The sequence below is a fragment of the Arachis hypogaea genome, chromosome 2 (assembly GCF_003086295.3).
Source record: "Arachis hypogaea cultivar Tifrunner chromosome 2, arahy.Tifrunner.gnm2.J5K5, whole genome shotgun sequence".
Taxonomy (NCBI): Eukaryota; Viridiplantae; Streptophyta; class Magnoliopsida; order Fabales; family Fabaceae; genus Arachis; species Arachis hypogaea.
In genome coordinates, this window is record NC_092037.1 from 30,729,986 (window position 1) to 30,750,159 (window position 20,174).

The 20,174-nt window shown below is 38.9% G+C and overlaps 1 non-coding gene across 1 annotated transcript; it reads right to left on the reverse strand.

The window, feature by feature from the left end:
* Window positions 1-9,893: 9,893 nt before the first annotated feature.
* LOC112767741 (small nucleolar RNA R71) lies at window positions 9,894-9,997 on the reverse strand. The gene has a single exon (XR_003185187.1). It is a non-coding gene; the product is annotated as a small nucleolar RNA R71 (small nucleolar RNA).
* Window positions 9,998-20,174: the final 10,177 nt, after the last annotated feature.

Below are 20,174 nucleotides of genomic sequence, written 5' to 3' on the forward strand. Positions count from 1 at the left end.
TTTCCATTCGGATATTTGATCACATAGATGTTTTCAGAAGACAAATGCACAGCAAAACCAGCATCCACAATATTTAAGAGAGAAATAAAGTAAAGAGGTTGAAGAGAGATTTCGGAGTTGGAAGAGAGTATGGGAGAATGGCTGCTTCTGTGAATGGTGACGCACTCATTGGCACAAGCATTTATATAGAAAAATTCAGAACCAATTTTGCATGCAGTACACCTTAAGTGTACCATTTCGTGTGCGGTACGCATGATATAGGCTCCATTTCGTGGTACCCCCAATAGAAGTACCCATTTCATTGGCACCAGGCACAAAATAGCCTCCCCCCATTTCGCTGGAGCCGGGCCAGACATGGCTCTGCTCCTGTCATTTCCAATTCGCGTGCGCCCCTCCTGAGATGACGACTAAATCCATTTCGCAAATGCTTCCCACGAAATGACCCTGTGTATTTTCGTAAAGCTTTCTCTGCATGCGTATTATGGGAATTAATATATTTTATTTACTTATTTATATAAAAAAGCCCTTATTTATAAGGTAATGTCCATAATGATCCCTGAAATTTCCAATGTGCTTCAGTTCAACCCCTTATTTTATAAAATAACCAAATAAGTCCCTTAAGCTTCAAAACATGAATCTTTGTTAGTCTCTTTGCAACTGACGTTAAGAGTATGCTGACGTGTACTGTTGTCTACCACCTTGGCTGCCCAGCAATATCCTAAACAACATTGTTCTATGGGTTATCGAATGGGAATCATTTATCTTCATCTTCATCTTCATCCTCGTCTTTATTACCTATCCTTTGTGCTTCTTTCAACTAGGACTGTAAACCCCGGTTAAATTAATAAATAATTAGTCAATAAATTAGTTTTTAATAAAGAAGATTAGAAATGTGAAAATTATATTAAATTAGGATAGAGCTCGTCGAAACGAGAATTTTGACACTAATTTCAAAGAAAACGGTCCAAGATTGGAGCGAACGGGTCGAACCGGACCCGAATCGGGCCGTCGGTTCAATCGGACCAACTCATTAAAAGAAGCCGAACGCCTTTCTCTCCCTCATTTGGATGCAGCAGCGTGAAACACTCCAGGGAGGGGAGAAAGCTTCCGTAACCTTACGGTTAACTTCCGATCCCCGTAACTTCTCCGTCCGAGCTCCAATTGCCGCACCGTTTGCGGCCACGCGTTCACCGCGTCGAGCTCTACATTTCTACTGGAACAATTTCATAGGTAACTCATTATTTTATACTCAGCCTTCATTTCCCCCAATTTTAGAATTTTAAGTGGGAATGTTGAATTTCTTTGATTTCTGATGTTTTAGGATCCAATTAGCTTGAGGGAAACATTCACTCTTGCTTATGTGAAGCTTGGGTAAGGTGAGGATACGATAATTCTATTTTATTTTCTTTGAATTTGAGCTTTGAGTATTAAATTGGATATATATGTGTTATAAATGTGTATTAGGTTGTGAATAAATAATTGGAGCTTGAAATTGTGAATATTGGAACTTGGAGGAAGCTGATTAGTTGAATTTTGAAGGGGCTGCCTTGGTTTTAAATAATTTGCTTTGGTCGTTACGTGGAAATCGGCAAAGGTATGGTTTAGGTTTCTTGCATTTAATATATAATATTCTGTGAAAACTTAGGCTAGATGACCATAGGATGAGTTGGAATGCAGGTGTATGTTTAATGTTTAGTAATTTGTCGATGAATATATTTGGTTGAAGTTTATTGAATAATTAGTTATTAATTTTGGATGGTGAATGTTGTTATGTTAATTTGGAAAGAATTATGGTTGAATGTTATTGTTGATGAACATGGTTGGTTTGGTGCTTGTTGATTAACTAATAATTTGGTGAATTATTGATTTGAGGTATTTTGTATTAGAAGCCTAGGATTAGTGAACTATGATCCTTAGTTGAATTTTGGTTGTTGGATTTGAATATTATATGAGTATAATTGTTGATCTGAGGTAGATTTATTGTGGTGACTGTTATGATGATGAAGAAGGGTGTGTTGAATTGAAAAGAAAGCAGGTTTGGACCCGAAAAGGGTGGCAAAGTCCGAGTTTTAGAGGAGATGCTGCCGAAATTTTATAAAAAAATTAGAGATTTTGTTTATATGATTATTTAAAAAAGATTTAGATTCAAGGGTTATATGATTTGATTTAGAGTTATTAAGAAAATGAGCATGTTCTAAGTCTGATTTATTTAGAAAAGAATGAATTATGTTTTGAATTGGAACTATTGATGGACGGAATGGGAGGCGTGATAATGAAGGATAAGGATTGAATATGATTGACGTATAATGATGAATGAAATGCGATTGAGAATAATGTGGATGTTGATGAATTATAATTGAATTATTTATATGGCTTATGAATTTGAATAATCTGAGATACGAGATTCCCTTGATCAAATGCCGTGGCTTGCCACCACGTGTACCAAGTTGAAAACTCGATACTCTGTTGACCCTACGACGTAAGTGTGACCGGGCACTATATAAATTCCCGGGAATGTTACCCCCATTGAGCAATATTGATTATTTGAGAAAAAGCTATGCATAGACTCTTGGGGATGCACGTCGGAGGACAGTCTAAGGACAATTCAGACTTGTCGGGTTGGCTGGATAACCGACAGATGAGCCTCATCAGCCATAGGACAGGCATGCATCATATGCATATTACTTGAATTACTTGCTTGTGTATTAACTAGGTGTGCCTAAATGTACTTGCTATGTTAAATGTATATTTGTTATCTGCAGTACTTGTAACCTTCTTGTGCTTGCCTTTGTCTGTTTAATTGTCTGTGAAAATGCATGATGGAGTTGGAGGTAAGGAGGAATGGCAGAATGGGATTTAGATTTAAGGTTAAGTTAAGTTAGGTTTAAATATCCTTAGTAAACCACCTTTTATGGCTTTTGTTTAATACTTTAAGCTCTATAATCTGAGTGTCGGCATTTTAGGATTGCCTTTGGCATTCCCAGGACCTTATATATTATGTGTTTGGCACCTTTACCATACTGAGAACCTCCGGTTCTCATTCCATACTATGTTGTTGTTTTTCAGATGCAGGTCGAGAGGCATCTCGTTAGGCGTCTGGACCCTTGAAGCGGAGTGGTTACAGGGTTATTTTGTTATGCTATGATGTGTATATGTATACTTGGTTTTCTCTCCGCATAACTTGTTCTTTTGATCCTCCTAGAGGTTTATGGAGAGGCAGGATTGTGTATATGTACTTTTGGATTTTGGATATGTATGTATATATGTATATATATGTAAATATTCTCCGGCCAGCCTTGACTTCGCAGGCTGAGTTAGGAGCTTGTTATTTTGTATCTTTGGCACTCTGTTCCTACTTCTGTTATCATATGTTTAACAGTTACGGTTTCCTTAGCACGTAGGTTAACCCGTTCCTTGAGCGTTGCACTTTTATTTTGCGATTTTGTTTCCTCTTTACTTTAAGGCTCCTAGCATATTAAAATTCTTCTGCTATTATATGTACTCATTTTATTTTAGAGGTCGTAATACCACACCACCTCTGTTTTACGGCTTAAGCGTAAAGCTTAGTGTGGTAGGGTGTTACATTATGGTATCAGAGCAGTTCGTTCCTATTGAGCCTGAAAGACGGACTGATTGTACTTCTGTGTATTCTCTGTATATGTGTTTATGTGCTATTAGGATATCTGACTAATATATATGGCATAAATATTTGTGAGCATGCATTTGGAACTTAAAGCATTAGACCTGCGATATTGAGATTGATCAACTTAATATCACTTGTTTGGTGTGTATAGGAACCAGATGTCGACTCGCGGATGCGGTCGCAGGCGAGGTAGAGGTAGGACAGGCACCGTTACTCCTACCCTCATAGGGACTGATCCAGTAGACTTTATGGCTGCCCTAGGAAATATGGCCGCAGCTATGCAGGCAACAGCTGAGGCACTGGGTAATCAGATAAATCAGGGTAATCATGGGAACAACAATGATGAGAACGGTCCTATGACACTTGCAACGTTTTTGAAAGTCCACCCTCCGACTTTTAGGGGATCCTCAAATCCCACTGATGCAGATAATTGGATCCAGGCTATGGAATGGCCATTGCAGGCCCAACAGGTTCCTGAGGAGCAATGGATTGAATTTGGAACTTATCAGCTGCAAGGTGAGGCTCAGTATTGGTGGCAGGGAACACGACGTATCCTGCAGCCTAATGGTGCTGCAATTCCTTGGGAGATTTTCCAAACAGAATTCTATAAGAAATACTTTCCTAATTCAGCCAGAAATGCCAAGGAACTTGAATTAATGCAGTTAAAATAGGGACAGATGACTGTTACTGAGTATACTAGTAAGTTTGAGGAGTTGTGTCGCTTTTCTCGTATCTGTCAAGGGGCACCAGAAGATTTTGCCGAATGGAAGTGTATTAAGTATGAGGGAGGCCTTCGAAGTGATATTCTGAGTTTTGTTGCCCCAATGGAGATCAGGGTGTTTTCTGAATTGGTGAATAAGAGTAGAGTGGCTGAAGATTGTGTGAGGAAGGCAGCAGCAGAGAAAGAAAGTTTGAGGGTGCCTTTTCAGAGACCTTCAGGAAGGAACTTTGCTCTTAGAGGTAGGAATTTCAAGCATGGAGGCTCTGTTCCACAGCAGACTCAGGGTCAAGGTAATTACAGAAGGCTGAATACCAATGTTAATCAAGGAAGAAGGTTTGGGAAGCAGCCACAGCAGAATTTGAATTGTCAGAAGTGCGGAAAGTATCATCCTGGAGTTCCATGCAGATTAGGACTTGGAGTATGCTATTCCTGTGGACAGCCCGGGCATATAGCCAGTAATTGCCCGGAGAAGAAGAAGTATGAGACTGGTAGGGTGCAGCAGCCAGGGAGAGTATACACCACTTCTACCATAGGTGCTAAGGGATCTGAGACACTAATTAGAGGTAATTGTGAAATGGTTGGTAAAATCTTAAATGCTTTATTTGATTCAGGAGCAAGTCATTCATTTATTGCATTTGAAAAGGCCCATGAATTAGGATTGAGAATGGTGGTTCTAGGTTATGATTTGAAAGTATATAATGCTACTCATGAAGCTATGGTGACTAGGATAGGATGTCCACGAGTTCCCTTTCGAGTACAACAACGTGAATTTGTGCATGATTTGATTTGTTTGCCTATGACTGGTCTTGATCTCATTTTGGGATTGGATTGGTTATCCAAGAATCGTGTTTTGCTTGATTGTTCTGAGAAGTCAGTACAGTTTATGCCGGAAGGGTCAGAAGCACTAGTTGTGGTGAATAGTTATATTTGAATTCTATGATAGTAAACTGTTCAGGAACTGAATGTCAGGTATTATGTTATTAACTGCGGGAGTATCAAGTGATGATCAGAGTTTAAAGTAGATTCCGGTTGTATGTGAATTTCCAGACGTGTTTCCGGATGATATTAATGAATTTCCACCTAACCGGAAAGTTGAATTCGCAATTGAGTTGATGCCTGGGGCCGGTCCGATTTTGATTACTCCTTACAGGATGTCACCTTTAGAAATGGCCGAATTGAAAGCTCAGCTGGAAGATTTGTTAGGTAAGCATTTTATCCGACCAAGTGTTTCTCCGTGGGGAGCGCCAGTGTTACTGGTAAAGAAGAAGGATGGGAGTATGCGGTTATGTATCGACTATCGGTAGTTGAATAAAATCACTGTGAAGAATAAATATCCGTTGCCTAGAATCGATGATTTAATGGATCAGTTACAGGGTGCCGGTGTGTCTTCTAAGATTGATCTGCGATCCGGTTATCATCAGATAAGGGTTAGAGATGAGGATATTCTGAAAACCGCTTTCAGGACCCGTTATGGTCATTATGAGTATACAGTGATGTCTTTCGGGTTAACTAATGCCCCTGCAGTATTTATGGATTATATGAACAGGATTTTCCGACCGTATTTGGACAAGTTTGTTATTGTCTTTATTGATGACATTCTTGTTTATTCTAAGTCTGAAGAGGAACATGCTGAACACTTGCGAACTGTGCTACAAATTCTGAGAGACAGGAAATTGTACGCTAAGTGATGAGCGGATAATTTATACGCTTTTTGGCATTGTTTTTAGGTAGTTTTTAGTAAGTTCAAGCTACTTTTAGGGATGTTTTCATTAGTTTTTATGTTAAATTCACATTTCTGGACTTTACTATGAGTTTGTGCATTTTTCTGTAATTTTAGGTAATTTCTGGCTGAAATTGAGGGACTTGAGCAAAACTCTGAAAAAGGCTGACAAAAGGACTGCTGATGCTGTTGGAATCTGACCTCCCTGCACTCAAAATGGATTTTCTTGAGCTACAGAACTCCAAATGGTGCGCTCTTAACGGCGTTGGAAAGTAGACATCCAGATCTTTCTAGCAATATATAATAGTCTATACTTTATTCGGGAATTGATGACGTAAAGTGGCGCTCAATGCCAAGTACATGCTGCTGTCTAGAGTCAAACGCCAGAAACACGTCACGACCCGGAGTTGAACGCCAGAAACACGCTATAACTCGACGTTCAACTCCAAAGAAAGCCTCAACTCGTGGATAGATCAAGCTCAGCCCAAACACACACCAAATAGGCCCCGGAAGTGAATTTATGCATCAATTACTTACCTCTGTAAACCCTAGTAGCTAGTTTAGTATAAATAAGACTTTTTACTAGTGTATTAGTTATCTTTTGACCACATTTCATCTTTGGTCTCAGTTTTGTTTTATTCTTCATCTTAGGGGGCCATTGATCACATTTTGGGGGCTGGCCATTCGGCCATGCCTGAACCTTTCACTTATGTATTTTCAACGGTGGAGTTTCTACACACCATAGATTAAGGGTGTGGAGCTCTGCTGTACCTCAAGTTTTAATACAATTACTATTATTTTATATTCAATTCTCTTTTATTCTTATTCCAAGATATACGTTGCACAACAACTTGATGAATGTGATGATCCGTGACACTCATCATCATTCTCACCTATGAACGCGCGTGACTGACAACCACTTCCGTTCTCCCTTAGGCCGGGCGCATATCTCTTAGATTCCCCAATAGAATCTTCGTGGTATAAGCTAAATAGATGGCGGCATTCATGGGAATCCGGAAAGTCTAACCTTGTCTGTGGTATTCTGAGTAGGATTCCGGGAATCCGGAAAGTCTAACCTTGTCTATGGTATTCCGAGTAGGATTCCGGTATTGAATGACTGTGACGAGCTTCAAACTCCTGAAGGCTGGGCGTTAGTGACAGATGCAAAAGAATCAAGGGATTCTATTCCAACCTGATTGAGAACCGACAGATGATTAGCCGTGCTGTGACAGAGCATAGGACCATTTTCACTGAGAGGATGGGATGTAGCCATTGACAATGGTGATGCGCTACATACAGCTTGCCATGGAAAGGAGTAAGAAGAATTGGATGAATGTAATATGAAATTAGAGATTCAAGAGGAGCACAGCATCTCTATACGCCTATCTGAAATTCCCACTATTGATCTACATAAGTATTTCTATCCTATTTTATTTTCTTTTTATTATTAATTTTCGAACTTATCCATAATCAATTATTATCCGCCTGATTGAGATTTACAAGGTGACCATAGCTTGCTTCATACCAATAATCTCTGTGGGATCGACCCTTACTCACGTAAGGTATTACTTGGATGACCCAGTACACTTGCTGGTTAAGTTGAACGGAGTTGTGACCACACATAGGTGTAAACCATGGTATTGGCATCATGTTTTTGGCGCCTTTGCCAGGGAAAGAAAAAGCAATGAACTTTACAAAATGCAATAACATATGAATTACAATTTCGTCCACCAAGTTTTTGGCGCCGTTGCCGGGGATTGTTCGAGTTTGGACAACTGACGGTTCATCTTGCTGCTCAGATTAGGTAATTTTCTTTTCAAAAAATTTTTGTTTATTTTCATTTTTCAAAATATAATTTTCAAAAAAATAATAATGAAAATACAAAAAAAATTTAGAAAATCATAAAAATAAAAAATATTTTGTGTTTCTTGTTTGAGTCTTGAGTCAATTTTTAAGTTTGGTGTCAATTGCATGTTTTTAAAATTTATGCATTATTTTCGAAAATTCCATGCATTCATAGTGTTCTTCATGATCTTCAAGTTGTTCTTGACAAGTCTTCTTGTTTGATCTTGATGTTTTCTTGTTTTGTGCTGTTTGTTGTTTTTCATATGCATTTTTCGTTTGTTAGAGTCCATGCATTAAAGATTTCTAAGTTTGGTGTCTTGCATGTTTTCTTTGCATCAAAAATTTTTCAAAAATATGTTCTTGATGTTCATCATGATCTTCAAAGTGTTCTTGGTGTTCATCTTGACATTCATAGTGTTCTTGCATGCATCATGTGTTTTGATCCAAAATTTTCATGTTTTGGGTCATTTTCATGTTTTTCTCTCTCATCATTGAAAAAATTCAAAAAATAAAAAAAAATTATCTTCTCCTTTTTTCTCTCAAAATTTCGAAAATTTGAAGTTGACTTAGTCAAAAATTTTCAAAATTAGTTGTTTCTTACAAGTCAAATCAAATTTTCAAATTTTAAAAATCTTATCTTTTCAAAATCTTTTTCAAAAATCATATCTTTTCCATTTTTTCTTTTTTTCGAAAATTTCAAAAATCTTTTTCAAAATATTTTCAAAATCTTTTTCTTATCTTTATATCATATTTTCGAAATTACACTAACAATTAATGTGATTGATTCAAAAATTTGAAGTTTGTTACTTTCTTGTTAAGAAAGGTTCAATCCTTAAGTTCTAGAATCTTATCTTGTAGGTTCTTGTTAGTGAAGTAAGTAATTTTAAATTTAAAAATTAAAATCTTTTTTTATCTTTTCTATCTTATCTTCTTACCTTATCTTTTTATCATATCTTTTTCAAAAATTTTATCTTTTACAAAATTTGATTTCAAAATATCTTATCTAACTTATCTTCTTATCTTTTCAAATTTGATTTTAATATCTTTTTCAACTAACTCTTTGACTTTGTGTTTGTTTCTTATCTTTTTCAAAACCACCTAACCAATTTTTCCCTCTCTAATTTTCAAAAATATCTCATCTCTTTTTCAAAAACTCTTTTTGTTTTAAATTTTAATTTTAATATTATCTTATCTTTAATTTTCGAAAATACTAACCTCTTTTTCAAAATTATTTTCGAAATTCTCCCTCTCTTTTCTTATTCTATTTAATTATTTATTTACTAACACTTCTCTTTACCTCTCTTCACCTAAAAATCCGAACCCATTCTTCTTCACTCTTCTCCCCTTTCTTCTTCTACTAACATAAAGGAATCTCTATACTGTGACATAGAGGATTCCTCTTCTTTTCTTGTTTTCTTCTCTTTCATATGAGTAGGAATAAGGAAAAAGGCACTCTTGTTGAAATTGATCCCGAACCTGAAAGGACTCTGAAGAGGAAACTAAGAGAAGCTAAATTACAACAATCTAAAGGTAACCTTTCAGAAACATTAGAACAAGAGAAGGAGATGGCAGCCGAACCCAACAACAATAATGCAAGGAGAATGCTTGGTGACTTCACAAAGCCAACGTCCAAATTTGATGGAAGAAGTACCTCCATTCCTGCCATTGGAGCCAATAATTTTGAGCTTAAGCCTCATCTAGTTGCTTTAATGCAACAGAACTGCAAGTTTTATGGACTTCCATCTGAAGATCCTTACCAGTTTTTAACTGAGTTCTTGTAGATTTGTGAGACTGTTAAGACGAATGGAGTTGATCCGGAAGTCTACAGGCTCATGCTTTTCCCTTTTGTTGTAAGAGACAGAGCTAGAATATGGTTGGATTCACAACCTAAGGATAGCCTGGACTCCTGGGATAAGCTGGTCACGGCCTTCTTGGATAAATTCTTTCCTCCTTAAAAGCTGAGCAAGCTTAGAGTGGATGTTCAGACCTTCAAACAAAAAGATGGTGAATCCCTCTATGAAGCTTGGGAAAGATACAAGCAGTTGACCAAAAGGTGTCCATCTGACATGTTTTCAGAATGGACCATATTAGATATATTCTATTATGGTCTATCTGAGTTTTTGAAAATGTCATTGGACCATTCTGCAGGTGGATCTATTCACCTAAAGAAAACGCCTGAAGAGGCTCAAGAACTCATTGACATGGTTGCAAATAACCAATTCATATACACTTCTGAAAGGAATTCCGTGAATAATGGGACACCTCAGAGGAAGGGAGTTCTTGAAATTGATGCTCTAAATGCCATATTGGCTCAGAACAAAGTGCTGACTCAGCAAGTCAACATGATCTCTCAAAGTCTGAATGGATGGCAAAATGCATCCAACAGTACTAAAGAGGCAGCTTCTGAAGAAGCTTATGATCCTAAGAACCCTGCAATAGCAGATGTAAATTACATGGGTGAACCTTATGGAAACACCTATAATTCATCATGGAGAAATCATCCAAATTTCTCATGGAAGGATCAACAAAAGCCTCAACAAGGCTTTAACAATGGTGGACGTAATAGGCTGAGCAATAGCAAGCCTTTTCCATTATCTTCTCAGCAACAGACAGAGAATTTTGAACAAAACACTTCTAATTTAGCCAATCTAGTTTCTGATCTGTCAAAAGCCACTTTCAGTTTCATGAGTGAAACAAGATCCTCCATCAGAAATCTGGAGGCACAAGTGGGCCAGCTGAGTAAGGAAGTCATTAAAACTCCTCCCAGTATTCTCCCAAGCAATACAGAAGAGAATCCAAAAGGAGAGTGCAAGGCCATTGATGTAATAAATATGGCCGAATGCACAAGGGAGGAGAAGGACGAAAATCCTAGTGAGGAAGACCTCCTGGGACGTCTCTCAAGCAAGAAGGAGTTTCCTATTAAGGATCCAAAGGAATCTGAGGCTCATATAGAGACCATAGAGATTCCATTAAATCTCCTTCTACCATTCATGAGCTCTGAAGACTATTCTTCCTCTGAGGAGGATGAAGATGTGACTGGAGATCAAGTTGCTCAATATTTAGGAGCTATCATGAAGCTGAATGCCAAGTTGTTTTGTAATGAGACTTGGGAAAGTGAACCTCCCTTGCTCATTAATGAACTAGATACCTGGATTCAGCAAATTTTACCTCAAAAGAGACAAGATCCTGGCAAGTTCTTAATACCTTGTACCATAGGCACATTGACCTTTGAAAAAGCTCTATGTGATCTGGGGTCAGGGATAAATCTTATGCCACTCTCTGTAATGGAGAAGCTGGGGATCATTGAGGTACAACCTGCCTTGTTCTCATTACAATTGGCAGACAAGTTATTGAGACAAGCTTATGGAATAGTAGAGGACGTGTTAGTAAAGGTTGAAGGCCTTTACATCCCTGCTGATTTCATAATCTTAGACACTATGAAGGAAGAGGATGAATGCATCATCCTTGGAAGACCTTTCCTAGCTACAGCAGGAGCTGTGATAGATGTCAACAGAGGTGAATTAGTCCTTCAATTGAATGGGGACTACCTTGTGTTTAAGGCACATGGCCATCCCTCTGTGACAAAAGAGAGTAAGAATGAAGAGCTTCTCTCAGTTCAGAGTCAAGAAGAGCCCCCACAGTCAAACTCTAAGTTTGGTGTTGGGAGGCCACAACCAAACACTAAGTTTGGTGTTAAGACCCCATATCCAAACTCTAAGTTTGGAATTGGGACTATACAACATTGACCTGATCATCTTGTGGCTCCATGAGAGCCCACTGTCAAGCTAATGACATTAAAAGAGCGCTTGTTGGGAGGCAACCCAATTTTTATTTATCTAATTTTATTTTTATTATTATTTTGTGTTTTATTAGGTGCATGATCATGTGGAGTCACGAAAAAAATATAAAAATTAAAAACAGAATCAAAAACAGCAGAAGAAAAATCACACCCTGGAGGGAGGACAGACTGGCGTTCAACGCTAGTAAGAAGCATCTGGCTGGCGTTCAACGCCAGAACAGAGCATGAATCTGGCGCTGAACGCTAGAAACAAGCAACATTCTGGCGTTTGAACGCTAGGAATGTGCCTTGAGGAAAGCTGGCACTGAACGCCAGTAACAAGCATGGAACTGGCGTTCAACGCCAGAAACATGCTATACATGGGCGTTGAACGCCCAGAACATGCTACACTTGGGCGTTGAACGCCCAGAACGTGCATCACCTCGGCGTTTAAATGCCAGAATGGTATGCAAAGGCATTTTGTATGTCTATTTGGTGCAGGGATGTGATTCCGTGACACCTCAGGATTTGTGGACCCCACAGGATCACCTCAGGATCTATGGACCCCACAGGATTCCCACCTAACATATTCCCACCTTACCTCATAATCCTATAACACTCTTCCCCATGTCACACTTCCCAACAACTTCAATCTCTCTTCCCAATTACCCCCTTCACCACTCACATCCATCCACTCTTCCCCATAAACCCCACCTACCTTCAAAATTCAAAAATACTTTCCCACCCAAACCCACCCTACATGGCCAAACCTACCCTCTCCCCTTTCCCTATATATACCCTTCCATTCTACTTCATTTTCACACAACACAAACCCCCTCTTCTATACCTTGGCCGAAACCTACACTCCCCCTTCTCCTCCATATTTTCTTCTTCTTCTTCTTCTCTTCTTTCTTCTCTTGCTCGAGGGCGAGCAATATTTTAAGTTTGGTGTGGAAAAAGCATAAGCTTTTTGTTTTTCCATTACCATCAATGGCACTTAAGGCCGGAGAATCCTCTAGAAAAGGAAAAGGGAAGACAAAAGCTTCCACCTCCGAGTCATGGGAGATGGAAAGATTCATCTCCAAAAGCCATCAAGACTACTTCTATGATGTTGTGGCAAAGAAGAAGGTGATCCCTGAGGTCCCTTTTAAACTCAAGAAAAATGAGTATCCGGAGATCCGACATGAAATCCGAAGAAGAGGTTGGGAAGTCCTAACCAACCCCATGCAACAAGTCAGAATCTTAATGGTTCAAGAGTTCTATGCCAATGCATGGATCACTAGGAACCATGATCAAAGTATGAACCCGAGTCTAAAGAATTATCTCACAATGGTTCGGGGGAAATACATAGATTTTAGTCCGGAGAATGTGAGGTTGGCGTTCCACTTGCCCATGATGCAAGGAGATGTACGCCTCTACACTAGAAGGGTCAACTTTAATCAAAGGTTGGACCAAGTCCTAATGGACATATGTGTGGAAGGAGCTCAATGGAAAAGAGACTCCAAATGCAAGCCAGTTCAACTAAGAAGACTGGACCTCAAGCCTGTGGCTAGATGATGGTTGGAGTTCATTCAACGCTCCATCATTCCCACTAGCAACCGATCTGAAGTTACTGTGGATCGGGCCATCATGATTCATAGCATCATGATTGGAGAGGAAGTAGAAGTTCATGAAGTCATCTCCAATGAAATCTACAAAATAGCCGAAAAGCCCTCCACCATGGCAAGGCTAGCTTTTCCTCACCTTATTTGCCATCTATGTTACTCAGCTGGAGTTATCATAGAAGGAGACATCTCCATTGAGGAGGATAAGCCCATCACCAAGAAGAGGATGGAGCAAGCAAGAGAGACCCTTCACGGATCTCAAGAGATGCATGAGGAAGCTCATCATCAAGAAATCCCTGAGATGCCTCAAGGGATGCACTTTCCTCCCAACAACTATTGGGAACAACTCAACACTTCCTTAGAAGATTTGAGCTACAATGTGGAATAATTAAGGGTGAAACATCATGAGCACTCCATCATTCTCCATGAAATAAGAGAAGATCAAAGAGCAATGAGGGAGGAGCAACAAAGGCAAGGAAGGGACATAGAAGAGCTTAAGGACATTGTTGGCCCTTCAAGAAGAAGACGCCACTAAGATGGATTCATTCCTTGTTCTTATTTCTTTCTGCTTTTCGGTTTTTATGTTGTGTTCATTTATGTTTTGTGTCTCTACTTCATGATCATTAGTGTTTAGTAACTATGTCTTAAAGTTATGAATAATTTCATTAATCCTTCACCTCTCTTAAATGAAAAATGTTTTTAATCAAAAGAACAAGAAGTACATGAATTTCAAATTTATCCTTGAATTTAGTTCAATTATATTGATGTGGTGACAATACTTTTTGTTTTCTGAATGAATGCTTGAACAGTGCATATTTTTTATCTTGTTATTTATGAATGTTAAAACTGTTGGCTCTTGAAAGAATGATGAACAAAGAGAAATGTTATTGACAATCTGAAAAATCATGAAAATTGATTCTTGAAGCAAGAAAAAGCAGTGAAAAAGCAAAAGCTTGTGAAAGAAAAAAAAATGGCGAAAAAAATATAGAAAGAAAAAGAAAAAGCAAGCAGAAAAAGCCAATAGCCCTTAAAACCAAAAGGCAAGGGTAAAAAGGATCCAAGGCTTTGAGCATCAATGGATAGGAGGGCCCAAGGAAATAAAATCCAGGCCTAAGCGGCTAAATCAAGCTGTCCCTAACCATGTGCTTGTGTCATGCAGGTCCAAGTGAAAAGCTTGAGAATGAGTGGTTAAAGTCGTGATCCAAAGCAAAAAGAGTGTGCTTAAGAGCTCTGGACACCTCTAACTGGGGACTCTAGCAAAGCTGAGTCACAATCTGAAAAGGTTCACCCAGTCATGTGTCTGTGGCATTTATGTATCCGGTGGTAATACTGGAAAACAAAATGCTTACGGCCACGGCCAAGACTCATAAAAGTAGCTGTGTTCAAGAATCAACATACTTAACTAGGAAAGTCAATAACACTATCCGAAATTCTAAGTTCCTAGAGAAGCCAATCATTCTGAACTTCAAAGGAAAAAGTGAGATACCAAAACTGTTCAGAGGCAAAAAGCTACAAGTCCTGCTCATCTAATTAGAATTAATATTCATTGATATTTTGGAATTTATAGTATATTCTCTTCATTTTATCCTATTTGATTTTCAGTTGCTTGGGGACAAGCAACAATTTAAGTTTGGTGTTGTGATGAGCGGATAATTTATACGCTTTTTGGCATTATTTTTAGGTAGTTTTTAGTAAGTTCAAGCTACTTTTAGGGATGTTTTCATTAGTTTTTATGTTAAATTCACATTTCTGGACTTTACTATGAGTTTATGCATTTTTCTGTAATTTCAGGTAATTTCTGGTTGAAATTGAGGGACTTGAGCAAAACTCTGAAAAAGGCTGACAAAAGGACTGTTGATGCTGTTGGAATCTGATCTCCCTGCACTCGATTTTCTGGAGCTACAGAACTCCAAATGGCGCGCTCTCAATGGTGTTGGAAAGTAGACATTTAGAGCTTTCCAGCAATATATAATAGTCCATACTTTATTCGGGAATTGACGACGTAAAGTGGCGCTCAACGCCAAGTACATGCTGCTGTCTGGAGCCAAACGCCAGAAACACGTCACGACCCGGAGTTGAACGCCAGAAACACGCTATAACTCGATCTTCAACTCCAAAGGAAGCCTCAGCTCATGGATAGATCAAGCTCAGCTGAAACACACACCAAGTGGGCCCCGAAAGTGAATTTATGCATCAATTACTTACCTCTGTAAACCCTAGTGGCTAGTTTAGTATAAATAAGACGTTTTACTAGTGTATTAGTTGTCTTTTGACCACGTTTCATCTTTGGTCTCAGTTTAGTTTTATTCTTCATCTTAGGGGGCCATTGATCACGTTTTTGGGGCTGGCCAGTCGGCCATGCCTGAACCTTTCACTTATGTATTTTCAACGGTGGAGTTTCTACACACCATAGATTAAGGGTGTGGAGCTCTGCTGTACCTCAAGTTTTAATACAATTACTATTATTTTCTATTCAATTCTCTTTTATTCTTATTCCAAGATATACGTTGCACAACAACTTGATGAATGTGATGATCCGTGACATTCATCATCATTCTCACCTATGAACGCGCGTGACTGACAACCACTTCCGTTCTACTTTAGGCCGGGCGCATATCTTTTAGATTCCCCAACAGAATCTTCGTGGTATAAGCTAGATAGATGGCGGCATTCATGGGAATCTGGAAAGTCTAACCTTGTCTGTGGTATTCCGAGTAAGATTCCAGGAATCCGTAAAGTCTAACCTTGTCTGTGGTATTCCGAGTAGGATTCCAGTATTGAATGACTGTGACGAGCTTCAAACTCCTGAAGGCTGCGCGTTAGTGACAGACGCAAAAGAATCAAGGGATTCTATTCCAACCTGATTGAGAACCGATAGATGATTAGCCGTGCTGTGACAGAGCATAGGACCATTTTCACTGAGAGGATGGGATGTAGCCATTGACAACGGTGATGCCCTACATACAACTTGCCATGGAAAGGAGTAAGAAGAATTGGATGAATGTAATATGAAAGTAGAGATTCAAGAGGAGCACAGCATCTCTATACGCCTATCTGAAATTCCCACTATTGATCTACATAAGTATTTCTATCCTATTTTATTTTCTATTTTTTATTATTTTTGAACTTATCCATAATCAATTATTATCCGCCTGACTGAGATTTACAACGTGATCATAGCTTGCTTCATACCAACAATCTCTGTAGGATCGACCCTTACTTACGTAAGGTATTACTTGGATGACCCAGTACACTTGCTGGTTAAGTTGAACAGAGTTGTGACCACACATAGTTGTAAACCATGGTATTGGCATCATGTTTTTGGCGCCTTTGCCAGGGAAAGAAAAAGCAATGAATTTTACAAAATGCAATAACATATGAATCAGAATTTCGTCCACCACTAAGTTATCTAAATGCGAGTTCTGGAAGAGTGAGGTGAAGTTTCTCGGCCACGTGGTGAGTAAGCAAGGAATAGCTGTGGATCCTACTAAGGTGGAAGCAGTGATGAATTGGGAGCAACCAACTTCAGTGACAGAGATCAGGAGTTTCCTAGGTTTGGCAGGGTATTATCGACGATTCATTAAGGGATTTTCACAGCTCTCCTTACCTTTAACTAAGTTGACTAGGAAGGATACGCCTTTTATCTGGACTCCGGAGTGTAAAGAGAGCTTCCAAGCATTGAAGCACAGATTGACTACTGCACCCGTGTTAGTATTGCCTGAACCAAGTGAACCGTTTAAAGTGTACTGTGATGCATCTCTGAAGGGTTTGGGGTGCGTTCTGATGCAGCACCAGAATGTTGTAGCATATGCCTCACGGTAGTTAAGGCCGCATCAGATGAACTACCCGACACATGATTTGGAACTTACTACTGTTGTGTTTGCTTTAAAGATTTGGAGGCACTATCTCTATGGCGTTAAGTTTCATGTCTTCTCAGACCATAAGAGTTTGAAGTATCTTTTTGAGCAGAAAGAGTTGAATATGCGTCAGAGGAGGTGGATGGAGCTTCTGAAAGATTATGATTTTGAATTGAATTATCATCCAGGAAAAGCGAACGTTGTGGCGGATGCCTTGAGTCAAAAATCTTTATATGCAGCTTGGATGATGCTACAGGAGGAAGAGTTACTAAAGGCATTTCAAGGTTTGAATTTGGGAATTAGAGAAGAATCTGGAATTTTGTGTTTGAGTCAGTTGCAGATTTCAAGTGATTTTAAATCAGAACTTCTGAAGGCTCATCAAGACAGTGAAGCGTTACGTAAGGTATTACCAGCAGTTGAACAGGGAAAACAGTGGAGAGTGTCAGAAGGTCAGGATGGTTTATGGAGGTTCAAGAACCGGATTATTGTGCCTAATGTTGGAGACCTGCGACAAAGTATCTTGAAGGAAGCTCATAAGAGTGGGTTCTCAATTCATCCAGGGAGTACTAAAATGTATCAGGATCTGAAAACGATGTTCTGGTGGCTAGGTATGAAGAATGATGTGGCATTGCATGTATCTAAATGTTTAACGTGTCAGAAGGTTAAGATTGAGCATCAGAGACCATCAAGAACCCTTCAGCCTTTGGAGATTCCACAATGGAAATGGGAAAGTATCGCAATGGATTTTGTGATAGGTTTGCCTAGAACCCGATCTGGTTATGACGCTATCTGGGTGGTTGTGGATCGACTGACGAAATCAGCTCATTTTCTTCCTATCCGAATAAGTTGCACAATGGAGGAATTGGCTCGAATGTATATCAAAGAAATTGTCAGGTTACATGGTGTGCCCTCTACTATTATATCTGACAGGGATCCTTGCTTTACATCAAGATTTTGGGAAGCTTTTCAGTGTGCATTTGGGACTCAATTAAGTTTGAGTACTGCGTATCACCCTCAGACAGATGGTCAGTCAGAGAGAACTATTCAGACCTTGGAGGATATGCTAAAGGCTTGTGTTTTGGACCAGCCAGCGAGCTGGGATCGGTATATGCCATTAATAGAATTTGCTTATAATAATAGCTATCATGCGAGCATTGGAATGGCTCCATATGAGGCTCTGTATGGCAGGAAATGTCAATCTCCATTGTGTTGGTATGAAACTGGAGAAAGAAGTTTGTTAGGGCCTGAGATGATAGCTGAAACTACTGAACAGATAAAGAAGATTCGTAGTCGAATGCTTATAGCCCAAAGCCGCCAGAAAAGATATGCTGATCAAAGGTGAAAGCCTTTGGAATTCAAAGAAGGAGAACATGTCTTTCTGAAAGTTACACCAACCACTGGAGTGGGAAGATCAATTAAGACTAAGAAACTGAATCCCCGTTATATTGGACCCTTTGAGATTCTGAAGAGGATTGGGCCAGTGGCGTATAGAATTGCCTTACCGCCATATCTTTCGAATTTGCACGACGTATTTCATGTGTCTCAGCTTAGGAAGGACACTCCTAACGCAAGTCATATTCTAGAACCAGAACCAATCCAAGTGAGAGAATATCTAACACTTCCAGTAGCCCCAGTAAGAATTGATGACACCAGCGTTAAACGATTACAAGGAAGGGAAGCATCATTGGTAAAAGTAGCTTGGAGTCGAGCTGGTATCGAGGAACATACCTGGGAACTCGAATCAGATATGCGAAAGGACTATCCACATCTCTTTTCAGGTAAGTAGATTTGAATTTTGAGGGCAAAATTCTTTGTTAGGTGGGTAGGATGTAAACCCCGGTTAAATTAGTAGATAATTAGTCAATAAATTAGTTTTTAATAAAGAAGATTAGAAATGTGAAAATTATATTAAATTAGGATAGAGCTCGTCGAAACGAGAATTTTGACACTAATTTCAAAGAAAACTATCCAAGATTGGACCGAACGGGTCGAACTGGTTGAACCGGACCCAAATCGAGCCGTCGATTCAACCGGACCAACTCATTAAAAGAAGCCAAACTCCTTTCTCTCCCTCATTTGGATGCAGCAGCGTGAAACACTCCAGGGAGGGGAGAAAGCTTTCGTAACCTTACAGTAAACTTCCGATCCCCGTAAGTTCTCCGTCCGAGCTCCAATCGCCGCACCGTTTGCGGCCACGCGTTCACCGCGTCGAGCTCTACATTTCTACCGGAACAATTTCATAGGTAACTCATTATTTTACACTCAGCCTTCATTTCCCCCAATTTTAGAATTTTAAGTGGGAATGTTGAATTTCTTTGATTTTTGATGTTTTAGGATCCAATTAGCTTGAGGGAAACGTTCACTCTTGCTTATGTGAAGCTTGGGTAAGGTGAGGATACGATAATTCTATTTTATTTTCTTTGAATTTGAGCTTTGAGTATTAAATTGGATATATATGTGTTATAAATGTGTATTAGGTTGTGAATAAATAATTGGAGCTTGAAATTGTGAATATTGGAACTTGGAGGAAGCTGATTAGTTGAATTTTGAAGGGGCTGCCTTGGTTTTAAATAATTTGCTTTGGTCGTTACGTGGAAACCGGCCAAGGTATGGTTTAGGTTTCTTGCATTTAATATATAATGTTCTGTGAAAACTTAGGCTAGATGACCATAGGATGAGTTGGAATGCAGGTGTATGTTTAATGTTTAGTAATTTGTCGATGAATATATTTGGTTGAAGTTTATTGATTAATTAGTTATTAATTTTGGATGGTGAATGTTGTTATGTTAATTTGGAGAGAATTATGGTTGAATGTTATTGTTGATGAACATGGTTGGTTTGGTGCTTGTTGATTAACTAATAATTTGGTGAATTATTGATTTGAGGTATTTTGTATTAGAAGCCTAGGATTAGTGAACTATGATCCTTAGTTGAATTTTCGTTGTTGGATTTGAATATTATATGAGTATAATTGTTGATCTGAGGTAGATTTATTGTGGTGACTGT